Source organism: Eucyclogobius newberryi, unplaced genomic scaffold (assembly GCF_026437365.1).
Source record: "Eucyclogobius newberryi isolate DKJ021-1_F unplaced genomic scaffold, fEucNew1.0.hap1 SCAF_1, whole genome shotgun sequence".
In the NCBI taxonomy this organism is placed as follows: domain Eukaryota; kingdom Metazoa; phylum Chordata; class Actinopteri; order Gobiiformes; family Gobiidae; genus Eucyclogobius; species Eucyclogobius newberryi.
Genome location: NW_027315723.1, coordinates 10,410,067 through 10,437,597, shown reverse-complemented (window position 1 = coordinate 10,437,597; position 27,531 = coordinate 10,410,067).

Genomic DNA, 27,531 nt, shown 5'->3' with positions numbered 1-27,531 from the left:
TTCCACAGGGAGGGAGCAAAGTTTTTGAAAGCCTTTTTTTCCTGTTTCTGTGTTGACATGATGGGATTTCAAGATAAAAATATCCTGAGACCTCAAATGGTGAATATCTGAACTGATGTGCAATAAAGTGCAGTGCTGTTCTCTTCTTGCATCCAATGATTGCCATTCTACTTTAGAATATAACAGAGCTGAACTTCAGAGCTGAACCTCAGAGCTGAACCTTAGAGCTGAACCTTAGAGCTGAACCTCAGAGCTGAACCTTAGAGCTGAACCTCAGAGCTGAACCTCAGAGCTGAACCTCAGAGCTGAACCTTAGAGCTGAACCTCAGAGCTGAACCTTAGAGCTGAACCTCAGAGCTGAACCTCAGAGCTGAACCTCAGAGCTGAACCTCAGAGCTGAACCTCAGAGCTGAACCTTAGAGCTGAACCTCAGAGCTGAACCTCAGAGCTGAACCTCAGAGCTGAACCTTAGAGCTGAACCTCAGAGCTGAACCTTAGAGCTGAACCTTAGAGCTGAACCTCAGAGCTGAACCTCAGAGCTGAACCTCAGAGCTGAACCTTAGAGCTGAACCTCAGAGCTGAACCTCAGAGCTGAACCTCAGAGCTGAACCTCAGAGCTGAACCTCAGAGCTGAACCTCAGAGCTGAACCTCAGAGCTGAACCTTAGAGCTGAACCTCAGAGCTGAACCTCAGAGCTGAACCTCAGAGCTGAACCTTAGAGCTGAACCTCAGAGCTGAACCTTAGAGCTGAACCTCAGAGCTGAACCTCAGAGCTGAACCTCAGAGCTGAACCTCAGAGCTGAACCTCAGAGCTGAACCTCAGAGCTGAACCTTAGAGCTGAACCTCAGAGCTGAACCTTAGAGCTGAACCTCAGAGCTGAACCTCAGAGCTGAACCTCAGAGCTGAACCTTAGAGCTGAACCTCAGAGCTGAACCTTAGAGCTGAACCTCAGAGCTGAACCTTAGAGCTGAACCTTAGAGCTGAACCTCAGAGCTGAACCTTAGAGCTGAACCTCAGAGCTGAACCTTAGAGCTGAACCTTAGAGCTGAACCTCAGAGCTGAACCTTAGAGCTGAACGATAAACTGAGTTCAGAGGTTTTAACACTGTTGCAGTAGAATGCAACAGTGAATCTAGAACTGAAAGAAATGTAGCCTGGATGAACTGTTTTCTACAATCATTATTTGTTAGCACTTGTAAGTGTTTGTTGAAGGAGAGATGCCCAGGTATTTTGTAATAGTGTATTTGTTCACTCTTTTAAGAGGGGCATGTTTATCAGTAATATCATTAAACGTTTAAAGTCGGAACACTCGTGGTAAAACCAATGTCACTATAGTACAGCTCAGACAGAAATGCTTGTTGAATAAAATGCTTTTAGAATCTTTTAACAGTTATTCCCAGCACACACCCAACAGGACAGATAAGATAATGTCCAGTTCTGTTGAAGGCCATTGTTGACTCACTCAGAAACGACGTGTACCCAGAGCCACTGCGATGTTAGAATAGTTTTCTGTTATAAAGCAGGACTTAAAATGGATAGAATTTCTTATACCGTGAGGACAATGGTAGTTTTGAATTCAAAATGTTCTCACAGTCAAAAAGTGGATAAGAGTCTTGACTATTTTAAACAAAGGTCTGGGCATTTTGTTAACAATTCACTGCAGAACTTTTCTTGTGAAAGATATGTCGCATTTCATCTTCACGGAGACAATGTTACTTTGCCTAGAATGTTTCACAGTTTGGCCTCAAACTTATCTAAAATGAATTTAATGACAGGTATTTTCATTGATCAAAAACACATTTACAATGTGGGTCCAGACGAGATTGTACATTAGCCTGGCCGTGCAAGAAAAGCCACACAGTGATCCTCATTTATCAAAATTTCAGTACGGCAAACTTGTTGCATACGACTGGTGCGCGACCAAAACGAGGAGCTCTTTGTGATTTATCAATTTTGACATGAGCAAATGGTACGTGCAAATCGCAAGAAAACCTATTCAACAGCATAAAGCACATATCAAATGATTGACTATTGCCAAATTTAGAGTAGGATGACCTGGTAGAGGCATGAATGATTATGCTAAGTCCAACTCAGGTTTTCACAGTGTGTTCAAGGTACCAGTGTAGCTCCTCCCTTCAGACAGATATAATGCAGTAACTCACCAGTACTTTGTCAGATGAACTGAAGAAGCGCCTTGGATGAGTGGCAAAATGTCTTCATTCCTGTTTAAAACTTGTGTCCAGTAAACAAACTTCAGTTTTCTTTTCATTTTCACTACTTTCCTATTTAAGGCCTATTGTGTATGATTTATATTCCTTTATATTTATTCTGAATGTCTATTTTTCATGCCCTTATTATATCAGAGCACGACTCATCTTTAACCAATTTTACTGTTAAACCAGAAACACTTTTTTCAGTTTTGTTTACAGTATAACTAGGACTTCCATTATGGCCACCAAATGCACATGCAACTCTGTTATCAATAATAAAATCCATATGCTTTCCTGTTAATTGGTTAGCTGTTTTTACAATATTTTCCCCTTCAATATTTCTCGTATTCTTTCCAGCACAAATCAAAAACGCAGGAATTGTTGCATTGTCTCCAGAACCAATCAATATCTATATGTCATCTTGGGCTTTACGAGATGCAACCCTCCAATCAGTGTGCGGCAGCCCCCCCAAAAAATCCAAAAGGTGAACTGCATCATTAAAGGCTTTCATCAAATTCTAATCAGTTCTGTGCGAGATGGCTGCGGATCTATAGGCCAAATAATCAGGCTTTGCTACACCAAACGCCATTCCCCCAACTCGAATTAGCATTTATCTTTCTAAAGCAGCACATTTGCACACTACGCTGCAGCTAGCACACATAAAACTAGGCATTAGTAAAAGCTATTTAAACAAAGGGCGTTCAATTTTGACTGCTATTATGTTGTTTTTTTTAAAAAGAAACCACAGAAGAAGATGGAATTTCATATATGTATTGCTCTTTAAAGGATTTCAGTTTCCAGAGGTTTGGGGTTTGATTCCAGGACCATGTGCATGTTCTCCCTGTGGCTCGGTGGGTTTTTTCAGCTAGGTACCCCTGACCAAAGTCCAAGAATAGCAAAAAAGCATGCAATTACTTTTTTGTAGACATGCTGTGTATTGTTGGAAAGCATATTTAAAAAAAAATATATTTTTAAATGCATTTTAATATCAATACAGGATAATACATATATTTTAAAACTGCACAATAGAGCATTTAAATTGAGCATTTCCTCCCTTTATCCAGGCTATGGAGGTCCTATAATGGGTTGGTTGTTTAGTTATTTCCCAAAAAATCCAGAAAATAAAATATACAAGCATACTTTTACTCAAGTACTCTCTGTTTCCTCTCTTCCAATGTACATTTGAATACTAAAATATGAAGCAATGTATGATGAACATGAGCAAAAAAATAATATTCCAACAATTAAAGACTCCTGGGTTTCCCTTTCTTTTCTCCTACTTTTATTCAAAATGAGATACTGGACAAGACTCATCCATTAGCATTAGCACAGATTTTCCGCTCAATAAAATCCAAAGTTTAATAATTTGTCGTATTACAGCCCCAGAATCCTATAGTACACGCTTTAATGTCCCAGATTTATGCTCAATGCGGGGCGGGCTGGCACTGCCTGTTACTTCTACTATGGTTTACAACGTTGTGGGGTTTGTGGTTTGTGGGTTCATGTGAGAACACTTCTCCAACTACCTAAAAGCTTCACAAAGATGGATCAGACTCACAGGTAAAGCCTCCACAATGTGTTAATGTGATTCATGCTAGTTTGCTACATTGGTATTTCTGCATTAAAGACATAGATCTTTGCTAGAGCCATTTGAATTTAACCATTAGTTTCTATATCAAATCGATTTGGCTGGGCCCTACTTACATCAACGTACATTTGATACTAACAAACAGAATTTCATACCTTACAAATGATGTAGTAACACAACGTATTATCTTTTTTAAATCTGAAAATAATAATAAATAGAGATTCTAGGTGGGAATGGGTTGAAAATAGGTGACAGGTTCCACATGAGATTGGCCAGGGACACTGAACTAAATCTGTACTATCTCTGGGTCAGATAGAAGAGTTTATTCATTAGTAATAGCAGGAAATAGCCAAACTAAAACTAAAGTTATCAGATGAGGTGATTTTTTCAATTTTGTTTTACTTTGGGTCAATAAGTTTGCTGTTTTGAGAATAAACTTTGCAAACCATTGGATTCTTTTTTTATCTGCTTATTCATTTTGCCACATTTCTATCCAACTATGAATACACCCAAACTCTTCTAATCTGTTATTTGTACTGAACAAATGTTTGTACGGCGGCATATTTTCCATCGGTTCCTCACAGAAAGGGACAGGACGGACTCAGTTTAGCTGGTTTAAATCTGTGAGCCGGGGTTGCCAAAGAAAAGTGAAAAAGGAAGCCACCAGTGCAGCTATCTTCACTGTCTCCTCCTCTGGCGGCCATGACGGCATCGCAAATGGCAAGTCAAGCCTTAAATGTATTATCTGTGGTATGGTTGGACAGGCGGGCCTCATAGTATCTAAAGCAAAACGGACTGTCCAGAGCTGGATTCTGCTTTTATCTGTTTTCCCCAAAGGCTGGCCGTGTGCACAGGGGAAAGGGGAAGGAAATCTAAATGTTGGATCAAGCACGGGCTTGGAAAAGTTGGAGGGAAGGAAACGAAATGCAGGTACAAATTGTGGTTCATAAAATATTAAGGCTTAAGCATTGGTCTATCTAACCTGGCCAGATAGTCTGCTTGCTTTTAGCGCAGACTACATGTAGCATGATTTTCTATTTATTCACCTCTAATTGTTCCATATTTTGAGGTGTGAGGCAATGCTCCAAAATGAAGTCGTAAGAATGATAAACCGTAAATGTCCAATACACCAGACAAATGAACTCTTTGTTGAGCTGAAGATCCTAAAATGTGTAGATTTTGTTCAGTTAAAGACTGTATTGATCATGTGGAAGATTAAGAATAAATTGGTGCCAGAACAAATTCACATTGATCCCCGATGATGGAAGCAGGAGGAAGGGGAATTTCTCTGTACCTTTTGCACATACTTCTCTAAAACAGTTTTGTGGAATTCCTTGGTCAACGAATTAAAAACATCATACACAATTGTACTTTTGAAGCGTATGTATTAAACAGTGACGATTGAAAATTATGAAAATGTAAATATTTAACTTAATTGATATATATACCAGCAATTAAATAACACGTATATATCTTGAGATGTTTATGTGACCTTGGTGAAGGGGCATCTATAGTAAAACTCGGCCTTCATTTGGCTCTTTTCAGTCATTTGTCTCATGTAGTGGTTTGTTCAGATTTTTGTTTTGTAATATTTGTAATGACACATGGAAGAATAAATATTAATTAATTGATTGATTGATTGATTGATTACGGCCTTCTTCCCTCTCAGCAAGACGGTTACGAGTTCCATTTTTGGAGCATGTGAGAGCAACTAAACCACACTATGGAACAGAACAAAGCCTAGACTAGAAATGGAATAAACCATGATTTGAACAGTGCCAAACCAAGTCTACATCAGCACTAATCTCAGCTAGAACCAGCACCAAACCAGGACAAAATGATTCAAACTTTTATGTACGTTTTAGACAGTGAAGAACTTAAATGTAGTTTCATCATGTTTTATCTTCATGGTACTACATGCATTAATACTAAACAGATTTGTGCTCTGAGGGCCCAAGTTAATCTGAGTTAGGGATTCTTTTCTGCTCATGGGACTTCAGCAATAAAATAAAGGCATATTTATAGGTGGTTATTGTTGCAGAGGCGGCTTTACGTATCTGTGGGGGCACGGAGGCTACCATATACATTTATTGCACTGAACCATGCGTGCCCTATGGAGCGGGGCTAATATACAGGGATTAGCTTTTAATAAAACAAATTGCTGAGTTGGTGAGCAGAAACATCGGGGGAGGAAATAGGAAACATTGGCGCTTTAAGTCAACAAGTCTGTTTTATTACACAGTGGATATGGATAACAAGTTTTTGTTTTTTTTCTTCAAATTTGTTGTTAGGTAAGACTACACAAACTCTATGTTAATTATTATGTGTTATTAATCAAGAACATTGCAAAATGGGGTCTGCTTGACATTAGGCCTTGTTCTACTTTCAATTAAATTGAATGTATTTTACTTAAAGTACCTAAAGTCAATATAGTACAATGTCATTGTACTTTTAAGCAAACTTACACAACTATTTCAAAAGGTCTTATAATATGAACTTTTCAGGCTTTTAATTCCCGAGTTCTAAAAAAGAAAGACTTCTTTCTTTTTCAAAAATAATTCTAAACAGCAGGGAACAAGATTTGACAGTTTAAACAATAATTTGACAAACTAAAGAACTGTTTTACATTTCAACTGGTCAAAAAAAAAGAAGAAAGCATTTTAATAAACTATTGTTTTACTAAATGATATGTGAAATTATGAACTTCATCAAAGGTATGTTATATATTGTTAATGAAAGGAGCAGTCTAATTCTTTTTTTGGATCCTTATCAAAGGCAATATGATAACATTATCAGAATAAGACTAGCATAGACTTTAAAAAACATAGAGGAGCTGGCTAACATACGGGCTAAGACATTTTGCTTTGGAGAAGGAGCCAGAATAAATATGATTATCATTGACAACGTGCAGGAAAAATCAAAACACAACTAGGTTTTACTGTTATTCAATTCTGCATTTTAAGTGCAAGTTTATTTATGGGAAACCATGTTACTTTACCAACTCAAAACCTTATCAGACATTGACTTTTGTAAGGCACTTAAAGTGCTTTCAAAGTGTCTGCTCCCATGACTGCAAAACCCCTCACTTTTATCCCAACATTTGACTTTCCCCTCAATCAATATGCAATTACCAACAGTCAAGTACTTACAATGGACCGAAGCTTCACACAATTGAACTGCCTTCCAATATTCAGGCAAGCCTTGCAATATTCATATCCTGATGAATAATTTAAGATAATCAATTATGTATAGTTGTTCAATACTAAACTTCTAGATGGTAATTAAACTTAAGATAACATTTACATTTTTTAAACCGTCAATCAGTGTGCTTTGAGTCGATAGAAACTCATCTAATGCTGTAGATCGAAGCTGTTCTGATGTAGGCTCTGTGCAGCTGAACCTATTCTGTCTCCAAGTCTTGGCGGATTTCTGAGAAGCGCTGCATGCCACTGCAATTTACAAGTTCATTATTGCTCCATCACCGAGATTAATTATGCAGAAAATTCTTCATTTTCTTCACTCGGGCCGTCGTGAGGCACGAGGTGTGATGTGCTAAATGTACAAAGTCTCTCCAAAAGCTCTGCCAGTTTGTTTATAAGTTGCCAGTACTTCATGAGAGTAGTCAATTGAAAGTAATGTTCATTATTGATTGTTGGACGTTTACCACCAAAGGTTTGAGTATTGGTGTCGCATGTCAAAGTAGAGTTTACATTGGTGCAATCTGTATTAAGAAATGTAGTTCAGAATCAGAATCAGAAAAGGTTTATTGACATTGCCAATGAACAAAATTCACAAACATAGGAACTTGCTTTGGTGATTCGGTGCAACATAAAATGCAGAAAAAGACAACACAACACAACACAGTTACAGTTAAATTCACAGATGTAGTGCAGAAAGTGAACAGCACAATGAATGAGTAAATTATAGTTAAAGTGACAGGTGTAAGAAAGCTTTCATGAGTCCAACGGCAAAGGGAACACAACAATTCTTGTGGCGGGAGGTTCTGGTCTGGATGGGGGGGTGGCTCAAATAGTCCAGGGTGAGAAGGGGCGGCTGTGATCCGACCTGCTCGTCCCAGAGCCCTGGAGACGTACGGCTCCTGCAGAGATGGAAGTCTGCACCCACCTATCTCTGTAATTAAATGGTCATAATGTAACATAAAAAATAGCATATCTTACTAAAAAGGAAAAGGAGTGATACTTCAAGAAGACAGAAGTTTTGGTAATGTCATCTCTTCTCCGCGGCGTGCGTTCCCGGCTCTCTCACGGCCCGAGAGTGCCGCGCTCTCCGCATTTGCGGAGCGCCCAGTAGTTGAATCATGAACTTCACTTCCCTGAACTGTTTCCCCACTGCACGGACACTTTTCCCCGCTGTAAAGCGTTTGACGGTGCACACTCGGCGCCTACGCACCACACTCACCTGCTGCTGCTACTGCTGCTGCTGCTGCTGCTGCCTCCTCTCCGGTGGGCCAACCAGAGACAATGCCGAGGCACAGTTTTAAAGCGCGAGTTGCCGCGCTTGGTCTGGTCACATGACCAGAGGACTCGACCATTTCGTTTGCAATGTGTGTTTTGTTATTTATTACTGTTTCTTGTGTTATTAACGTCTGAGCCATATGGAGGGCTATGTAGACTTCATTGCAAGTTAAAGGGACAGTATGATTTTGGGGATTTGTGTTGATTTTTCCATTTTTGTGTTTAACCCCTCTCCTTGGTTAATTGTTTTGCCCAGTGGAGGGGCTAAGAGTTTAAAAAGGAGCTCTGCTCATTGTTGAAGGGAGAGCTGAGGCAGGGCCGGCCCAGCCTATAAGCGAACTAAGCAGCCGCGTAGGGCCCCGAGGCGTTAATAGGGCCCCCAATCTGGTAACCCGTTTTATGCGAAGTGCAAGCGCAGCGTGCGCCACTAGTGTAGTAGCGCTGCTGGCGCGGCAGCGCACACACACACAGCGCGGCAGCGCACACAGCGGTAACATATAACGCACAAACCGCATTTATTTGTAATGACAATCTGGCAACCAAGACACCAAACCTGCGCTGATTGGGCAACTTCATTGTGCGCGAGCAGAACGAGAGCAAAACATAAACACAACAGAACGTGGTCATCATGTCCAGAGGAATATATCCCCCCGATGCCGAAAAACGAAAGAAGAAACTTCTTGACGATGTAAAGAAACTGCAAACTCAACAACACTCTCCAGGTAATGAACTTCTCTTACAAAGAGACGGTTAATGCTGCTGTTTGAAACAACACGATTCTGTCACGTTAGTTCGCTCAGGCTGGAGGCGACGAGAGCTCTGCCCCGCGCACAATATGTGTCTGAATGAAAGATAATAAGCTTCACATTTACACCAGCCCGGTAGTGTTAGCTGCAGGTGAGGCCGGTGAGGGGCGTCTATGCCCCGGGTCACTAAGAGGCGGAGATCCGGTCCGGACGAGCGCCGTCTCGCCCAGAACCTCTGATGTGAGACTTTGGAGTGAACAGTGTGCGGCCCCTGTCCCGGGCCCCTGTCCCGGGCCCCTGTCCCGGTCCCCTGTCCCCTGTCCCGGGCCCCTGTGCAGCCTCAGTCAGAGATGAGCGGGTTTGAGTTTGCGTCCCTCTCTCTCACATCACCATGTGTGAGATCAATCGTGACTCGTGATGTCTGTTTTACTTTGACTTCTTAAAGTGCAATAAGAGGAACATAAAGGTTTATGCACGTAAGGTCCATCAGCCAATCACATCGCAGCATTGTTTCATGCAGGAGTCCAGTGTGTGATGTTCTGATCAGAACAAACATTTATATTGTAATTCACTTTTAATAGAGCAATAAAAATTTAAATTTATTTAAAAAGCATCATTAGACTATTTGTTATAAATTATAATAAATTGATAGTGAAAAATAACCAGACACATTAAAATTACATCTGTTATAGAATAAAACTATATATTTTTATATAAAAGTGGCAAAGTTGCAGAAACGCAGTCGCTTCACTATAGCTAGGTTTGGACCTTCACTTCTAGTTCTGTTCATTCTCTGGGAATAACATGTTTGCACTGTTTTATCAGTGTTAATTGTTAATCAAGCAATGCTTATGCAATTTGTTTAATTTAATATAACTTGTTTTGTCACTTTAGCAAGAAGGAACAGTTGGGGGCTGTAAAAGATAAATTAGTAAGGATAACTATTAATTTTACATTTTCAGTTAAAATTAATCAATTTGATCATAATTATTTTTCATAGCCAATATTGTATTGAGTAATTAAGTACACTAATGTATTAATAACTGGCTTTAATCATTTTCTCCTGGCACAGTTTCATCACATCATCATTTTATAGCATTACAACCTCAACATTTTACTCTTACTTTAGCTGGCTGGACCACATTAAAATGCACCAGAATACACGAAAAAGGTCTGAAAATCTCTCGGGTAGAGCCCCCAGACCCCCCCCTGTTCATTAATTTAAACTGCTAACGTGGCTGTCGACCCTTAACGCCCACAAATACGCCCAAAAACATATCTGGGACGTGTGTTATTTGTACAGGGAGTAGAGGTGATGTCAGCGGAATACCAAGTTGCATTGTGGGATTTAAGTTATCAATAGTTGACCTTGTCAGGTGTTGAGAATAAACTAACTGGCAAACAGATGCCCTGGAGTTTTGGTGCGCTTTGTTTGCGTTGAAGAAAGTTCCCATATATGAATTGTTCACTGACAATGGCAATAAAACTAATTCTGATGACGTGGTGAGGGGCCCCCAATTTTTTTTTCGCTTAGGGCCCCCTGAAGGCTTGGGCCGGCCCTGAGCTGAGGAGAGCATGTTTGTTGTGAGACCTGGTTATTGTCGCTGCTGTAAGTTTTTTGGATCCTGTAAATATCTTGTTTTTTCACTGTAAATATTCTGACACTGTTTTTGGTACTGGGTGTGAATAAAATCACCGCACAATTTTTTTTGACTGCGCCATCATTTTTTTTCACCGAAGCTAAAAACGAACCCGTGACAGTCCCTGACACCACTATAGAGCAGATGAAACTTTACGTCTAACAGGTCCACAAACCCTCTGCGTACTCACGAGCCCTCAAAGCATTCAAGAGTGTGGACTTTATAGTGGGCGACACCTGGACAGAAGGCTAACGTTAAGTCTGCACATAGACTAATAACATGTACTGTATTCACATAGCCACACAAGTAACATTGAAAGTGTAAACTAGATATCTGCAACAAAGTGCTCACTGTGCAGTCTGGAGTTATTTCTGGAGTCTTTGGGGATGTTGCGTTTGAGACTTGATCGATACAACCCACAGAGCAGCAAACTAAATTGTTAAATTGTGGCTTCCTTCCTCAAAATGGCAGAAACAACGAGAGTGTCACATTACTTTGAAGATGACTTCAAATGTAATGTAACGTTTAATGCCAATGTCACATAAAGTCATGTCTTTTCAACTTGTACAGTTTTTGTTCCTTCCATAATTTCTCCTCTATCATTATTTTAGATCATCTTCACCGCAGCAGGAAAACCGTCAATCTCCGCAGCTTCTTCATCTCCTTCCCCACCACAGATGAAGTGAGATCATTTGTAATATTGTTGCGCAATACAATAAATTGCTGATGCGACCTTGCTTTAATCCAATACATAAGCTCAAACAAACCCTAACCCCCAAAAATTATTTGTCATAGAGCTCTTTAAATTTGGAAAATTACTGGTAATTACTAAAAATTACTAATAGATAAACACTTACAACCTCTTCATTCATGTTATTGAATTTATACAAGGAAAACCAAATGAGAAAAGGGATATCCTGTTAAAAAATTTAAATAAATAAACAACAAGCAAACACAGGATACTAAAACACAAATAAAACATTCAATACAATTAACCAATACATTAAAAACATTTTTACATACAAAAAGATTGTATAAAACAAGTGCATCCATCACTGTGGGTAGTCCTTGACCAGTGCTTTAAAAGTATTAAAAGGCATGAAATTATTTGATTTTGAAAGAAATGTTGCCTTTGATGAACTGTTTTCTACAATTACCATATTATTTGTAAGCTCTAGTATGTGTTTGTTGAAGAAGAGATTATCATCGATCCAAATACCCAAGTATTTGTAATTGGGTACTTGTTCATTCATATAACGATCAAGCGTAAGAATAGGTATACATTTTTGGGTCACTAGAGTGTCTTTTGGAAAACAGCATACATTTTGTTTTATTTGAATTCAAAATGTTTACACAGTTTTGTTAGATGGAGTGAAAATCCTCTTGAATATTTTGAATCACTTGTGCACAAAAAGATGCCTTTGCACACAGAATGACATCATCTGCATACATCTGCTACTTTGTTTTAGATTATGTCCAATTGAGTTAATATAAATTGTAAATAACAGTGGTCTAAGGACAGAGCCTTGAGGAAACCTTTTTTAAGGTAAGCAATTCAGATTGAAAGCCATCAACAGAAACACCTTGAGCTGTATTTGAGAAGTAATCTGCAAAACATTTTTTAAAATATAAATCAAACCCAATAGCATCCAGACGATCCAAGCAAATACAATGATCTACTGAATCAAAGGCATTTGACAAATCCACGAAAACAGCAGCACATTCTTCATGATTATCCAATGCAATATCAATATAATTTATACTTTTGGTAGACACTGTGATAGCGCTATGCCCTGGTCTAAATCCAGCCTGTTAGCTATTAAATATGGAATATTTGGATATTTTGGCATTCATGTTCTCCTGGCCAATAAAATCTTCAAATACTTCTTTAATATGTTTCACGTCAATAGAGCCATCCTTTTTGACATTGACAAACACATCATTCTAACCACACCATGTTTATTTTCCATTACTTGCAAGCGGTAAACTTTTAGTGCGGTGTTTACGGAGTGCCAGTGAATGCAGCGCGTAAGTGGCCTAGATTATATTTATCCAAGCTCCAAGTGTCATTCATTTATTTGTCTCCAAGCACATTAGTGTCAACTCAAGTATAAACCCCCTTTCCAGCTCACGCTGCGTTCGGTGGTACAGCGGGGCTTTGGCACTTGCTATAAAAAGGACTCACTTCTAACTGGGCTGTGGCAAAATATTGAATGTTGAAAAAAGTCTTCCGCATCAGTCTATTTGTGTTACAAAAATTATACTAAAATTAGCTTGACATTGACATTTTCTTGTGGTTTCTAATTGAGTAAATTATACATTTGTATTCATGTCAACAGAGAAATACAAACAAACATTTTGAAATTAAATCAACTGTCAATTCAAATTAATTGTTTATTAGTAATGCCTATTGATTGTGTCATTTAATTGTTAATACACTTAACAATTGTCTGCATACTATATGTAATTTAATCTACAAACATATATGACATATTCACTGTAGATCTCATGTTATATTCACTGTAGAGCTCATGTCATTTTCACGTTAGGTCTTATGTCATTTTCACTTTAGGTCTTAAGTCATAGTCACTGTAGATCTCATGCCTTCATGTCAAAATTCCTGTTTTATTCATTTCAATGTATGACTTATTCGTGTAAATTGCCCTCGGGAAATGTGCCAAGCTTGCCAATTCTTTTAGTTTTCTTCAACATTGTGTGAATATATTTTAGCCCAACAAGTCTGTATATTGAAATAAATGAATGGTATATTTTCCCTCAGGTCTTCATATATCAAATACATATGCTTACATTACATTAACTGAAAACCCATGGGTTCACAAATAAGATGTTAAATCTGCTTCCCATTCATCCTCTTCACTCCAAGTGCAGCAAACTGTTGTACGGAATCCCCATCTAAACAAATTGAATTGGCTTTAAGTGCCACACGCCGCTTGAGTCACTTTTAAGCCTAATTACATCCAAATATCAGATTGTGCATTAAATTAGGTTGGAGGAGAGTGGGGGAACAAGTGGAGAGGTACTGAAGTGAAGCAAACCGCCCAAACACGAGACAGTGCAGTGAAGATGTATTTAGTGCCGCGATTTTGTGTGTCAAAGTGGCCACCAAGGAGCGCTGTGCTATTCCATGATTTCTTTGACCCGGGCAGTGAAGAAGTGTGAGAAGACAGATATGTTCTTGGACTGGATGACAAAAGACTGTTGGATATGAGGCTATGAGAAAAAATATGAAAAAGAAAAGGGGAACACCACCTGCTCCATTTATTTGTCCATAAATCCTGTAAATAAAATCATTATGAATTGTTGGTGGATGTTTTAACGGCAGAAGGACATTTTCCCACAAACTGCAACTTATAACTTGAAACACTTTATTGCCTGAAAACAAATACTGAAGAATTAGTTTTACTTTTTATAGCAGAGTTTGAGGAATAAAAGTGATATTGTTTTTTGTTGGTTGGTTGGTTGTAAAGTTGGTGGTGTTTGGTTAGTTGGTGGGTGGTTGGTGTTTGTTTGTTTGTTGTTTGTTCAATTGTGTTTGTTTGTTTGTTTGTTTGTTTATTTATTTGGTTATTTGTTCGTTGGTGTTTGGTGGTAATAGGTAGGTGTTTGTTTGGTTGTTTGTTTGTTGTTTAGTGTTTGGTGGTAATAGGTTGGTGTTTGTTTGGTGGTAGGTTGGTGTTTGTTTTTGTTTGTTTGTTTGTTGGGTGGTTAGTTGTTGTTTGTTGTTGCTTATTGAAGTTGTTAGTGTAAAATAAGAGACAACTATTATAAAACAATCAAACTGAGACAAGGAATCATGAACAGATGTTTGGAAGTTTTATTTCAGTGCCAAAACATTAAAGTATGGTACATAACAATACATTGGTGTGAGGAGGCATGTGTCAACAGAACAAACTCAAAAGACAAAAAAAATAAAAAATCGGGGCCTAACTGAAGAGCGGTCTGGTCTAAAAAATGCAAGAAAGCAATAGCCTAATCTAAAGAAAAGCTTTGACAAAACAACAGCAACAACAACAACAACTACTGATAAACCTAGTGTGTATAAGCAGATAATACTGCAGAGCATGCCACACAGCTCTCCTTTTGAAAGATTCTCTCCTTGCTCTGATTGGTCACTAGCATGTCAGGGATCTCCATCCAAGTCCTGCTCACACCTTCCCACAAGCAGAGAGGTAGAAACAACACACAGGACACAGAAGTGCAATGTTGTTATACCTTTTTTGTCTCCTTCATTCAAATACCTCACCCTCCTTGTTAAGAGTGGCTTGTGATTGGTCCAATTTTTCCCCTCTGTCCCCTAGTCAAAAACGAAACACCCCCTGCGTGGTACCGCTGGCCGAGAAACTAAATCCCTGTCGATTTTTCCCATCCAGTCACAGCTGAATATATAATTAATAACATTTGCTTGAGGAAGAACCAGGCATGTCCTCATCCCCCCCGGCTCCAGCTAGTGTTTGACATTGTTGATTCTCAATAGTAACCTCAATTTTTCAAAGGCACTTGGAAATCAATTTGTTCTTGAGCAGCACTCACCTCTCTGGCCACCTTTTGATTCTCTAAAATTCCCATTGATCGCTCTGACTCACTGCAGTTCTGACTCCGATTATTGGATTTGGTTCAGCTTGTTTTGTCATGTCTTTACGTGCAGCTACAATCATCAGCATTTATTGACATTGAATCAAATTAAATTACTGTAACTTCGTGGCATTTTGTTTCATCCACGTTAGGGCCAGGAATCACAGGGTCCCTCACGATTCGATGTGCTTCGCAATACACAGCTCACGACATGATAATGGCAGGATTTTGCGATACATGCGATAATCAATATATTGCTCATGATATTCTACAATACATCACTATTTTTTAAAGAACCCAATACATTTTAACATTATTTCAGTGTTAAACCACAACCTGCACAAACTCAAAATGAAATACATCCGTTTTAATTAATAGTCAAAATGTCAAAACGTTTTTTTTTTTTTTTTAAAGAAGCATTTCTGTTGTGCAAGTCAAACAGTGTCTTTTTTAAAATGGGCACCAGCACTGCATGTCCTCAAATAAAAGGGAACATCACGCCTGAACCTGGTGTAGGTGTGGAAGAATTACCTCGGTCCAAAGGTGTTCTTGAGAGTTGTTCCTGTGAGCTCAATGGTTTTCAGGCGTGTGTTCACGGGTGGTATTAAGCCTGCCAGTGTCAGTGGTCATTTATTCATCTGGGAATAAAACCAGGCGGACATGCTTTTATTTAGTTTACAAAAGTCAGTGTATTATATCTGGACAATACAATGATACAGACAGAACGCATTTTGTTAGAGAGAGAAAAAGGAGATGAATGAAGATGGATAATGTCATACTGTGGAACATTCTGTGCAAATAAACAACAACAACAACAACATTTCCATGGAGACCAGCAGGTGGCAGACTGCGCAAATACATTCATTTCCCTATAAAACGCTTTGATTAGAGAGCACTAAACAAATGATTTAAGCAGTAAATGAACTTTTGGTTTAAAAACAAAGATAAAGTGAATATATTTCCAAACACAAAACCAGCCATTTGGAAAAAAATCAATACTTTGGGAGATTAATTCATCGCTAGCTTAAAAGCAGAGCACATTACAGCGCCCTAGTGCCTTAAGCACTCTGTTCTTTTTTCATTTGCGTCTGTTGGTCACTTTAGGACACAGGCAATAAAGTCACTTGTAATTCTAACTGGAAAAGCTCAACATATTTTAACAGTAAGTCAACATATGCATCGTATCTATTTGCTATAATCAGCCTTGATTACTTGACAAAGACAGCAGAACAAATGCACAATTGTCTAATTTAGGATGATTAATTCTGATTTGGTTGTGTGGTGAGTTTGTTGTGTTTGGGGAGACATTTGATCGAGTTAATATGAGAATTCCCTTCCCTGATTAGGCTGGTTAAACATCCCGTTGCCTCGTTGAGCAGAAAATGTGGCTTCAGAAATGAGGGAGGATGTACACACAGAGAAACTTCAAAATGAGATAGAATTGAATGCCAAATGCGTTTGACAACTTTCACTGGCCAGTTTATCTGTCACGGTAATAAAACAAAAACTAGCATGGTAATTTGTTGGATGCGGACAGTGCACATCAGTCTCATTTTGATCTCAAAAGCTGCTTCAATAATTTTGCATGAGGACACAGCAGATTTTACTTGGCAAAAAATGTGTATGCCCACTTTAAGGCCAAGCCAAAAAAAAATTCTGCTAAATTATATCATTACAATATAATGTGTCTATTAGAATCTCTTTATTGAAGTAATGATTCTTGGAAAATCTTACAAAATACAGCTAATTTTGTACATTTGATTGCTGGCTTATGACTTATCTACTGATTACGAAATTGAATAAATTAAAGCCACCTGGTTGTCTCCATGGAGATGTTTTTATTTGCCTGGAATATTCCACAGTCTGGCATTGAACTCATCTGTCTCCATGGAGAAAAGGAAGTGAAGGCTAAAGTATGTGGAGAAACGAGGCCACTCACAGTGAGAATGCTTGAAGTTTTTGTAATAAAAATACCTTGAATTGATGTTAGAGTTAAGTTAAGAAATTGTGTTTGTTTGCATCAGGAATGACTAAAGACAACAAATGCCTGCATTATCTAACAGTCATGTGACACTTTGTCATAATGTCAATTTCGCTTGCTCTGTCTTATTTCTCTGTGTCGCGTGTTACTTGAATTGACATTTTCCTTCCTTTTTTCTTTAAATGATTGGGTCAGAGTGACTCACAGCGGTGCTTGCTGCCAAACGTCTGAGCTGTGGGTGGTTTGCCTCACACAAACCTGCTCTATATTCTAGAATGAGCCAAGTCAATGCATATGTGACACACGTTGCAATGTGACCTCAGCAACGATCCAAAGGAATTCAGATAAATGAGAACAGGCATTCAAGGTGATGTAGTATGAGATCTTTCTTATATCTGCACAATATAGATTGCAAGATAATTTAATCTGCTTCTCTATTTTTGACCATTGACTGTTTCATTTTTTGATTTTCTAACTTTCTGCTGGTAAAATCAACTCTTTTGTGCAGCCCTTAAGGCAAATGTTCTTGTGTTTTGGGCTTTACAAAGAATTACATTGAATGAAAACTGAATGTTATTCGTTGAGCACGCTAATAATGCTAATATATCTCAACTGAGACACTTACTCTGTTTTGCAGTCCTTGCTTTCATACCGTTATTCTTTAGTTTGAAATGATGAAACTTCTACTATAGTTTCCCAAAATTCCACTTTCCTCCTCTCCTAAGCCAAAGCCTGCATCGACATTCCCCTAATTGACAGTGACTAAAGAGGCCTGCTCATTGGGCTTAAAAGGCTGCTCTCGGAGACTGCAGTGCAATAAAAACAGGGATGTATTTTTGGAGTAAGCGTTAAGGACAAAAAACCTCTCTTGTCCCAAATGCAACTGCCTTGTCAAAGCTTTTGTGGAGATAAAGTTTGCACTCCAATGTACCAGCGAGCACAACACGCTGCACTCAGTGATGAATGGATTGTTCTGTTTCCATCATGGGCATATGGCATTATAAAACCAGGCATTTCACAGTAAGAATCCTGTAAAAAATACGATCAGCTGAAATTGTTTTTGGAAATAAAAGCAGCGCTGAGTTTATTATGGCACAATGGTTAGAATAGTGTTGGGTGTTTAAAATCTCTGCCATGATAAAGATGTAAAGTACTATGCAACTTTTCTTTTGACGGGTGTTCCACTTGCTGGTCTTCAGTATTGCAAAACGTAAATGCATTCTTTCTGTGAGCGGGGTCCCCTCTCCACGGATATGACCAGTCACTAGAACCACGTTTCGACTGGCCCTGATTCAACAGACAGGTTTGCCAAAGACCATTTTGTCATTTCAAGCGCTTGACTCCAGGTCCAGGGGCAACACGAGCAACTGATCCCACCCAAACATAGCGAATGTTTTCTTACTAATTACAATCTACACCGAAACTGAACTTTTCTTTTGAATCATAATGCAGAGTTGGTAAATTCACAACATTTTGTAATTCCAAGTTCATGGTGCTGTGAGATGTGGCTAGAGTAAACAATGCACTACTTCTGGTTTTCCATTTGCATTTTCTGTATTTATTTTACTTCTCTGGGCTTCTGCGCCACATTTTATTATTGTTTTATTATTGAGTTTGGCCAATGTTAGATACATTATAAACTAGATATATATCGTTTTCAGTCAAAAAGAGCTGATGCTAACATGCACTAGCTATAGTTTGTTATATATATAGTAGTTTGCTCAACTCATATGTTAAATCACAGGAAATAGGGCGGTCAAGATCAAAGCATGAGAAATTATTATTTTCTGTATACATCTGCTTTTTGCTTTTTCATTTTCGTGTTCTCTCTTTTCCGATCCAAACCTTCTTGTCTCCACGGGGACCAATAAGTTAGACATGTAACTTTTTCAGACCAAGCAATAACATTTACATGGAGGCAAGCAGGTGGCAGACCCTCGACCATAAAAATAAGCGCACCTCCAAGGGTCCAGGTACACCCAGAGAACAAAAACCCATATGTTCACAGTTGTATTTCAAACATCAATTAGTGCCATCATAATCACAGCATATTCTTTCCGAGCACTTACAACCTGTGGACATTCTTGCCAAAGGGAGGGCAGCAGGTTGGTTGCTGCCTCATATGTTTTGCAAATGAGCGTCTACCCTGGACGCTCGAATTTGGAAGTCTGTCTGTGAGCAAAACACATTCAATTGTCTCGCAGGCATAACAAAACCGGTGTGTGGGGGTTTGGCTGATCAGAATGCCAAGAAAGTCCCGTTTTGTGGCTGTTGCACGCTGCGGGACTGGGATACCCCCCTCCAACTAGGCACTGATCACGGAGAAATTAAACCCCAGCATATTTCTGTGCCAAACCCTACCAATACTGCGTTTGTTTTCTAGGTTGTCACTGTTATCCCCTGGGAACAACTGCCACCTGTTCTGTTGCCAAGCGAAACAGACAAACAAAAATGGGGGAGATGAGTCTTTTTGCCAGTGGATTTTTTTTTTTTTTTTGTGGTGTGCAAGTTTCAATGCATCATGAACAAGTCTTCAGCTTCAATGCGAAAATGATTGATGAGCAGCCTGCAGACACAGCTCTCCAGGGTGTTGTGGCACAAGAGGGGACTCCAAATTAAAACTAAGGGAAAACTGCTGCTTCATTCATTGCACACAGCCAAAGGTACAAGTAGTTCTTGCCAAAGTGCAAAACACTAATTATTTCGTCTACTAAAATATATGGTCAATGTCATATATTTACACTAAAACTAATAAAAAGTAATCATAATGGCTACTCTATGATGAAAATTACATAAACATTATTTTGTTGACTACCATAATTGTCAGGCTATAGAGTGCTCCTGAATAAAAGCTGTGCCAATGAAATGTACAAAGAAAAAACAAAATTGTACATATTGCACCTGTCAATAAGCCGCAGGTACCTACGTTGTACCATCAGGTATTTACACATAAATATAGTACAAGGTAGTGATGCAGCAGTTGTCTTTTGAACCACGGGTGCGCCGCGGGTCTAATTAGACTAATTTCTCAGTGAATAGGAGTTGGATTGTAATAAATCACACAGCAATTTGAAGCTTAACAAACACATCACAGCTGTCCCTACTGTCCCCTCTGTCCTTGATCACTCTGTGTGAGCTGTTTTACCTGTGTCTTCACATCTGAAGCTGTGATATAATATTTACACAGAAAGAAGGTTCTAAACTGCAGACCGCCGTGTATCGTATGTCCGCACTCCATGTGTGTCTTTGCGTTTCGCCGTGTCTAGATTCACTTCCTCATTGGACTCATTTCTCTGTGAATATGAGTGTGATTGTAATAAAACACCCAGCGTTTTGAAGCTACAGAGTACATGACATGTCCCCTGGACAGTGCTTCCACTGTCCACTGATGTCTTCTTCTACTGTGTGTCAAACGCCTGCGCTTCCTGCTAGAGTTAGACGCACCGTTGTATGGGCCACAGGGTTCAAAGCCTGGGGAAAAGGATTAAAGTCTGCAAAATATGGTAATTATGATTTTAGTTACTAAATTACTAATATTTTGTCGAAACAAAACAAAAATTAAATGATGAAAGGAACAAGTGGAGATTTTATCCAAATTCCACATTTCAGCCCCAGATTTAGGTGAAGCTTATTGTAAGGATTGTTTCAGTAGTAATTTTATAGCTTCTATATCCTATAGCTACTTACACACTACCTATACTATAATCACACTATTCTTAGACTGTAACAACCCTGCACTTATACTGTAATAAACGTGTAACAGATCTGTACTTGATATTATCTAAGTAATGTTAGAGTAAACTTTTTGGACTTTTAATTGTATTGTATTTATATATTAAGTGTTGCAGCAGACAGACTTGTGGGTTGTTGAGTGTCAGTAAATGTGACGAGAACAGAATAATTTATGAAAGGATGGAGCAGATCGCCTTCAGACACCTGTGCTAACGAAATAAGGCTGAGGAAATGTAAATCAATAATTTAATCAGTTAATGCTCTGACACCCAACTCAAGGTGAAATTCTCACTAAGCTGTCAACTTCTACACCCACACTAATTCAGAATTTATCACTGTCATTGGCTTTTGGTGCTAGTGAAGGATTAAATGCAGAAATTTGTCAAAATGCCATTCATGTTTCTGATTATTTGATCTTTGGTTTGTAAGAATATTGATCAAAGTAGATTGAAGATTATATAGCATCTCCACCTCAACAAACACACAATGACCTCTTCTCCCTATTTCAAATCTTCACCTCACTGTCTTCAAATGAATTGCTTGTGGCTTTGAAAATGCACCACCGACTGCAACCCAGAATTTGAATGCTTTCTGTGTTTATACATTCTTTTGTATCGTGGCTGTTTAGTGTTATTCAACATGAAATATTAAAATAGAAAAAGGTCACACAATATTTATTTTGGATCGGCATTTATTTTTGTGTGGATACCAGATCACAATAGCTTAATGTCAATATCAATGCAGACAAATGGCCCATTGAATTTATATTAAATGGCTATGGGTTTTAATTTCCTCTAAAAACATAAAACCCATTTCCCATAAAGGTAAACAACATTCTGCAACTCGTCATTTCAATTAGTGAACCTGCGATAGGTGAAAACATAAACAAGCCCTCAAGCATGAAGTACTGACACCAATGCGCTTCCTGGATTTATACCTCATATATATGTATTAAAACACGAACAAAACTGATTCCAAAATAGTTGCATTGACTCTACGCGCCATGCACACTTATCAGAGTCCACTGAATGCATTAAAACAAGGAGCGACTCGGCAAAGCAATTAATCTTTGCGACTTCCCTACCTTGTTTAAATTATTCTTCTACCGACGAGAACTCCAAAAAACTACTAATAGGATTTTGAGACCCCACGATTACTTGCAAAACTAACTTTTGTTGTAGTGTGCTAATACAAACTGCTTTTAGAAATAGGCGAGTTGAGTTACTCAAAATGTTTCACAAGATTAGAAATAGAAAGTACGATAAATAGTTCTCCAGATGATTACTCAAGTAAAGCTGCGTGAACACCTTTGGAAGAAGCATGATCATTGTTTTATTATGTGGTGGAAATATTGGTGATTGTAGTATTAGTATTAGGGGTTAAACAAAGGTAATTTCTCAATGAACAATTTGTGCTAAGTCTAAGTTTTGCTGTATGGATTACAAAACGTGAAGAGGATGGACTCGCAGTGAAAGATGTTGACTGGACTGGATCATGTACCTTTTAATTTATTTTATTTTGTAGTTGATTAAGTGAAACAGGTGAAAAACCTTAAAAAGTACAAAATACATCACACAATATCTACAAATATGTACAGCATAAAACCTCACAAGTTGATATACTTTTTTCTATGTATTCTACTAAATGCTCAGTTACCGTATTGATGTAGCATTAAAAATTGCAGGGTGAAAGTAGTTCACGCTGGTACTTAAAAGCAAAATACTGTAAAACACATTTCCCAAAGCTTTTACACATACATAGGATTAAGTCTGTGCAATCCTTCCTTCATCCTGGAGTGTTCCATTGTAGAAAAAAATCTGTTGCATTATGTGGACTGTTTTTAGAAAAATAAAACGTTTCGACTCTCATCCAAGAGTCATTCACAATCCTTCGAATCGAATCTGGGAACTCAGGTTAAACTAATCTAATTTGCCTTTTGACAATTTATAATCAAACATAAATTGGAGTATTGTTTTGGATTAGTACAAGTATTGGATTTTAGCTCTATACATTCAGGTTTTAAGGTGTTCTAAATAAATTAAAGTGCTTATTACAAACTAAAGATCATTACACATTATTCTGAACAATTTCAAATATTAATAGCACAGGACATGGAGCCACAGTTACTGGCAGCCTTCAAACTCTGCGTCAACTCAAGCAACAGTTAGCTTAGCATTGGCCAAAGTCTGTATCACAAGCAAAGTACTTCTATGATACTTATCGGCTGTGACTTTTTGCTTTTGACAGCGAGTACCCGATTCCGTACAGCGTGTTGATGCAAGTTTAGAGTCTTGATTTCTTGTGTCAATAAGTGGTTTACTGACTGCCACTGAATTCTTTAGAGTCTCCGTCATCTCCCAGGGCATGAATGTGGGCCGAAAACACAACGCAAACTCTTTAAGCTCCTAATTAAAGATCAATCCCAGCAGAGAAAGGGGGATGACTCAAAGCTTGTCGCAACAATTTGTGTTAAAATAAAGTGTAAATTCTTTAGAGTTGGCCTATATTTTCTGGTAAATTGCATCACTATTCAGTTTTCAACCGAGCTATCTCTTTCAGTATCCCTGACCCAGCCCAAGCATCAACCAGCCAACACCCAACACAAGTTTAAAGCAAGTTTTCACTTCGGCTTCTCATCATGTCTGTGTAAAAGAGGTGCTTGCCCAGTGCAGGTAGAAACAGACTAACCTTCAAAAGCCAGACAGAGCCAAAGCGCAGAGGAATGTCAAATACAGAAGGAGAGAGGGCTGTTGGAGATGGGCAGATGAAAAGAGTGAATGACACACGAGGAGATATAATGAGGAGGCTTAAACAGAAAACTTCACTGCTCGACATGCCTGGATTCTTGATACGTTTTATGCTGTAATCATTGTGTTGTATACAAGCTGGAGCAAAAAAGACGCTTTAGTGAAGAAATGTTTCAATGATTTCTTAAGCAATTGGGAAAAAGGATGTAAGGTACTTTTACTGCAGTGCAATTTAAACAGAACAGAAGTATTGTAAAGCAGGTCTATGGTAGTGACAGTAACGCGATAAATGGCATCTGTTCTAGAAAGATGCAGACATAAATTTGACATGTAATTATGTTTTGTTGGTTGTGAGTTTCCTCCTCCACATTCATGTATTTTTGATGTGTTTTAATTTCTCAAAAAAGTTTTCAAAAGAATGAGATTTTTTGTTGAGTTCTTCTACTGAGAGTGTTTTTCAAACTTCCTATAAGTGATCTGTTCTTTTCTTCTGTATCTACCTCTGTATCTACCTGCGTTGCATCAATGAAATTTCCCCATGTGGGGCAATAAAGGATTATCTTATCTTATCTTAAGTTGTCACCCACCACAGAGCTCCAGTGTTGATATTGTTTGCCTTCATTGGCCATGCTTAAATGCACACCAAAAATGTGGCCATTATCGGATTTCTGGAGAAATTCTAAATGTCATGTAAACAGCAAAAAATGACCATAATACATTGATGAACTGAATTAATTAACAGACGGAGGTGTTCATTATCAGGTTCTTTTGTGCCATGTAAACACGTACTAACATCAGATCAAATTAATGAATGGACGAATGATCAGATGAATCAAGTTTGATGTGTACTGGCCATGTAAATGTTCCAACTGAGGCTAAATAAGTAATCATTAGTTGCAGTAAGTGTTTGGTGACTTGAGAAGCAGAAGTAACAATGGCATGAGTATAAGCAGGGTTTATATTTGTCTTATTAGTCTTTAGTGGCAGAGCACGCAAATACACTCGACTTTGCTTCTTTTTATTGCTGCTCCACTTCTTGTCACCTGGCTTCAAAGTGATTCAAGTTGACAAGGCATAGAACTTTTGAATATGCACCGGGACTGTTATCGAGGCACCTTGTTTTCTCAATTAGCCATTATCAACATTATTCCAAAAACTTTCTGACAGGCGCGGCCACCATCTGCAACGTGTGCATTGAACCATAAAGGCCACTGAAGGCTCCATCAGCTGATAGGAAGACAACTCCTTCTAATTAAATGGGCCGCGACTTGAAATCACTAAATAATGTATGTGGCTGGACACGGAGGACCACGGCTACTGACGGCATCTGAGAGACCCGAGTCCCGGTGTTACGACCCTGACTCAAGGGGAAGGGGAGGGCACGACGGTAACGTTTTTGAGCTCTCGGAGATCGTCTTTCTTTAAATTACAAAACGATTACAACATTAAGTATGTGTTGTCAATGTGTGAATTAAGTGCTGTGGTGGACACACCGGTGTGATGAAGTAAATGTTAAGGTGCAATTGAAAAAGGTGCAGATGAGCTAGTTTGACAGAATGTGCTTAGAAATGATTGGCCAATCATCGGTTGACTTCTAATTGGGGCAGATGATTAGTGGCTTGGCTGGGCGAGTGTGCGTGTTCGCAGTGCGCTCGACATCTCCACACACAGGTGTAGACACAGGACTGAAGTAACACCAAGGTAGTAAATATATCAAATCAGCAGCGGGATAAGAGAACCTGTATTGTTGTAACTGGCTTTGGGAACAACCTTCAGAATGCAAGGACTAAACTGGTGTTTGCCACAAAGTTTACACCTGACTCAGATGTCTTGCAAGGGGAAACGTCCCTGCATCTGGTTAGTTAATTTAAGTACATCTAGCTAGACTCCATACAAAGTCAAGATAGTTCACTTAAGGTTACTGCAGAGTGTGTTGAATAAATGTATGACAGACAATGTTAAATAAATGTATGACCCAGTTTTATTAAGCACGAAAAACCATGTGTATGGTGTATGGAAAATCTTTCTGAAAGACTAAGAAAAAGTATGACAGGCTGCATGGTGGGAGATACACTGCTGAACCTACTCTGTGCAGTTGACCGGGTCATCAAGTCCCTTTGCAGCAGCAGCTACTGAGAGTTTGTTCAGACTATAGGGCGCAACGTGGCGCTGAGGATTAAGGAGCATCTGCCGACTGTGTTTCTGCTTTTTACCTGTCTAGAGAGGAGCTATTTTTTGTGCATCATCTGTTATGATGAGGACATTCAGAGGCAGCGCTGTAAAGTGTATACGAAATAATATGCTGGCATGAAAATGTCATATACAATATGTGCACGGATAATAAAGTAACTATGTTTAAAGCTCACTGCTCTATACTGCCCACTTGTTGTGAAGTCAGATGAAGTAAATGTTTTTCAAGAAGCTACGTTGCTATGTTGAGTACAAGGCGTATGCTCCTGAGGGTCCCTCAATAGACAAGTGCCAGTGTGCTGTTTGTTGAAAACCAACTTCCTAATGGTGAATGTTATTAGAGGCTTTGTGTATAGGTTTGTGATGTACCTTACGGACTTACTAAATGATTTATTTCCTTTTTTTTGGTGGCGCCTGAACAGTGTCAAGTACATGTTTGTATTCTGGAGGCACTGGAGGAAGTGCTTGTATGGACTGTAACATTTATTGTGTTTGTGTGTCTTTTTAATATTTTAGTCTCAAATAAAGAGTGATTGATAGATATGACATATTTTTCATAGCAGAGGTAATTAGTAGAGGTGATCTTGAGTTATTTTGGTATTTTGAAGGGTCAAACTTGCGTACTCTGTGTTCTCCCTAACTTCATTCCGCTTTTTATCATCCTGCTTTTTGTACTGACACGGACAAAATAGGAAGTCCCCAAAGACCAATTATTTTAGCGTTCACATTGGCAGCACAACCCGGCTATTAGTGTAGGCTTATGTCTTTTGTAAAGTGCTGTACGAAATGATCTGCTGTCTGGGCCATGCGAGAGTGTATCCGTATTTGAATGTACAGCCAAAAGAGATAACTCTATGGCTCTATTGGGGGTCTATTATGGTCCACAGATGCACTGCTTTACAACGTGAGAGTGGGTGTCTGCTGTTGTGGACTTTGGTAAGATAAGTTTACAAAAAAACAACTTCAGAAGTAAAGATCACAAATTTAGGCCCATATTTTTGCTAGCCAAATTGCTCCTCCATTTACATTTTTGCTCATTATTCTGTTAAAATCTGATGCTCTGAGGACAGACTGGGGAAGCTTGGAAGAAATAACGATGCAAAATATCAACCATTTTCTCCTCCCAATATCAGCCAATACTGATATCCCACTGGTGGTACTCAAATTCCTCAGCGGTTTATTTATTTGTTTATTCGACATGGACAGTGTGCATTAATAATAATTATTTTCAATGTATCAAAATTAGCCATACGTCCATTTTTCCTTTGGGAGATGTTGAAGTTGTCTTTTCAAATACAACATTGATTAAACAAGAAAACATCCAACATTGTTCTACACAAGTGGAAGCGGAAAATTCATTAAAGCTTATATCTAAATAACAGGATACAATAGCGAAGTAATAACCGAAAAGGTAAAATAATTATGCCTAATACGGAAAAAACAAATCAAAATCAAATAATCAAAATAAACAACAAATTAGAACCTATTAAAATATTCTATATATTTGCCTTGTTAGTCCTTGTTTAGAAGAACCTGTTGTCTGTAGCAATGTTGACTTATTCAACCTGGTTTACACATTAAGTTTAGATTTGGAATAATAACTCTTTGATAATCACTGGCCTACTGTGT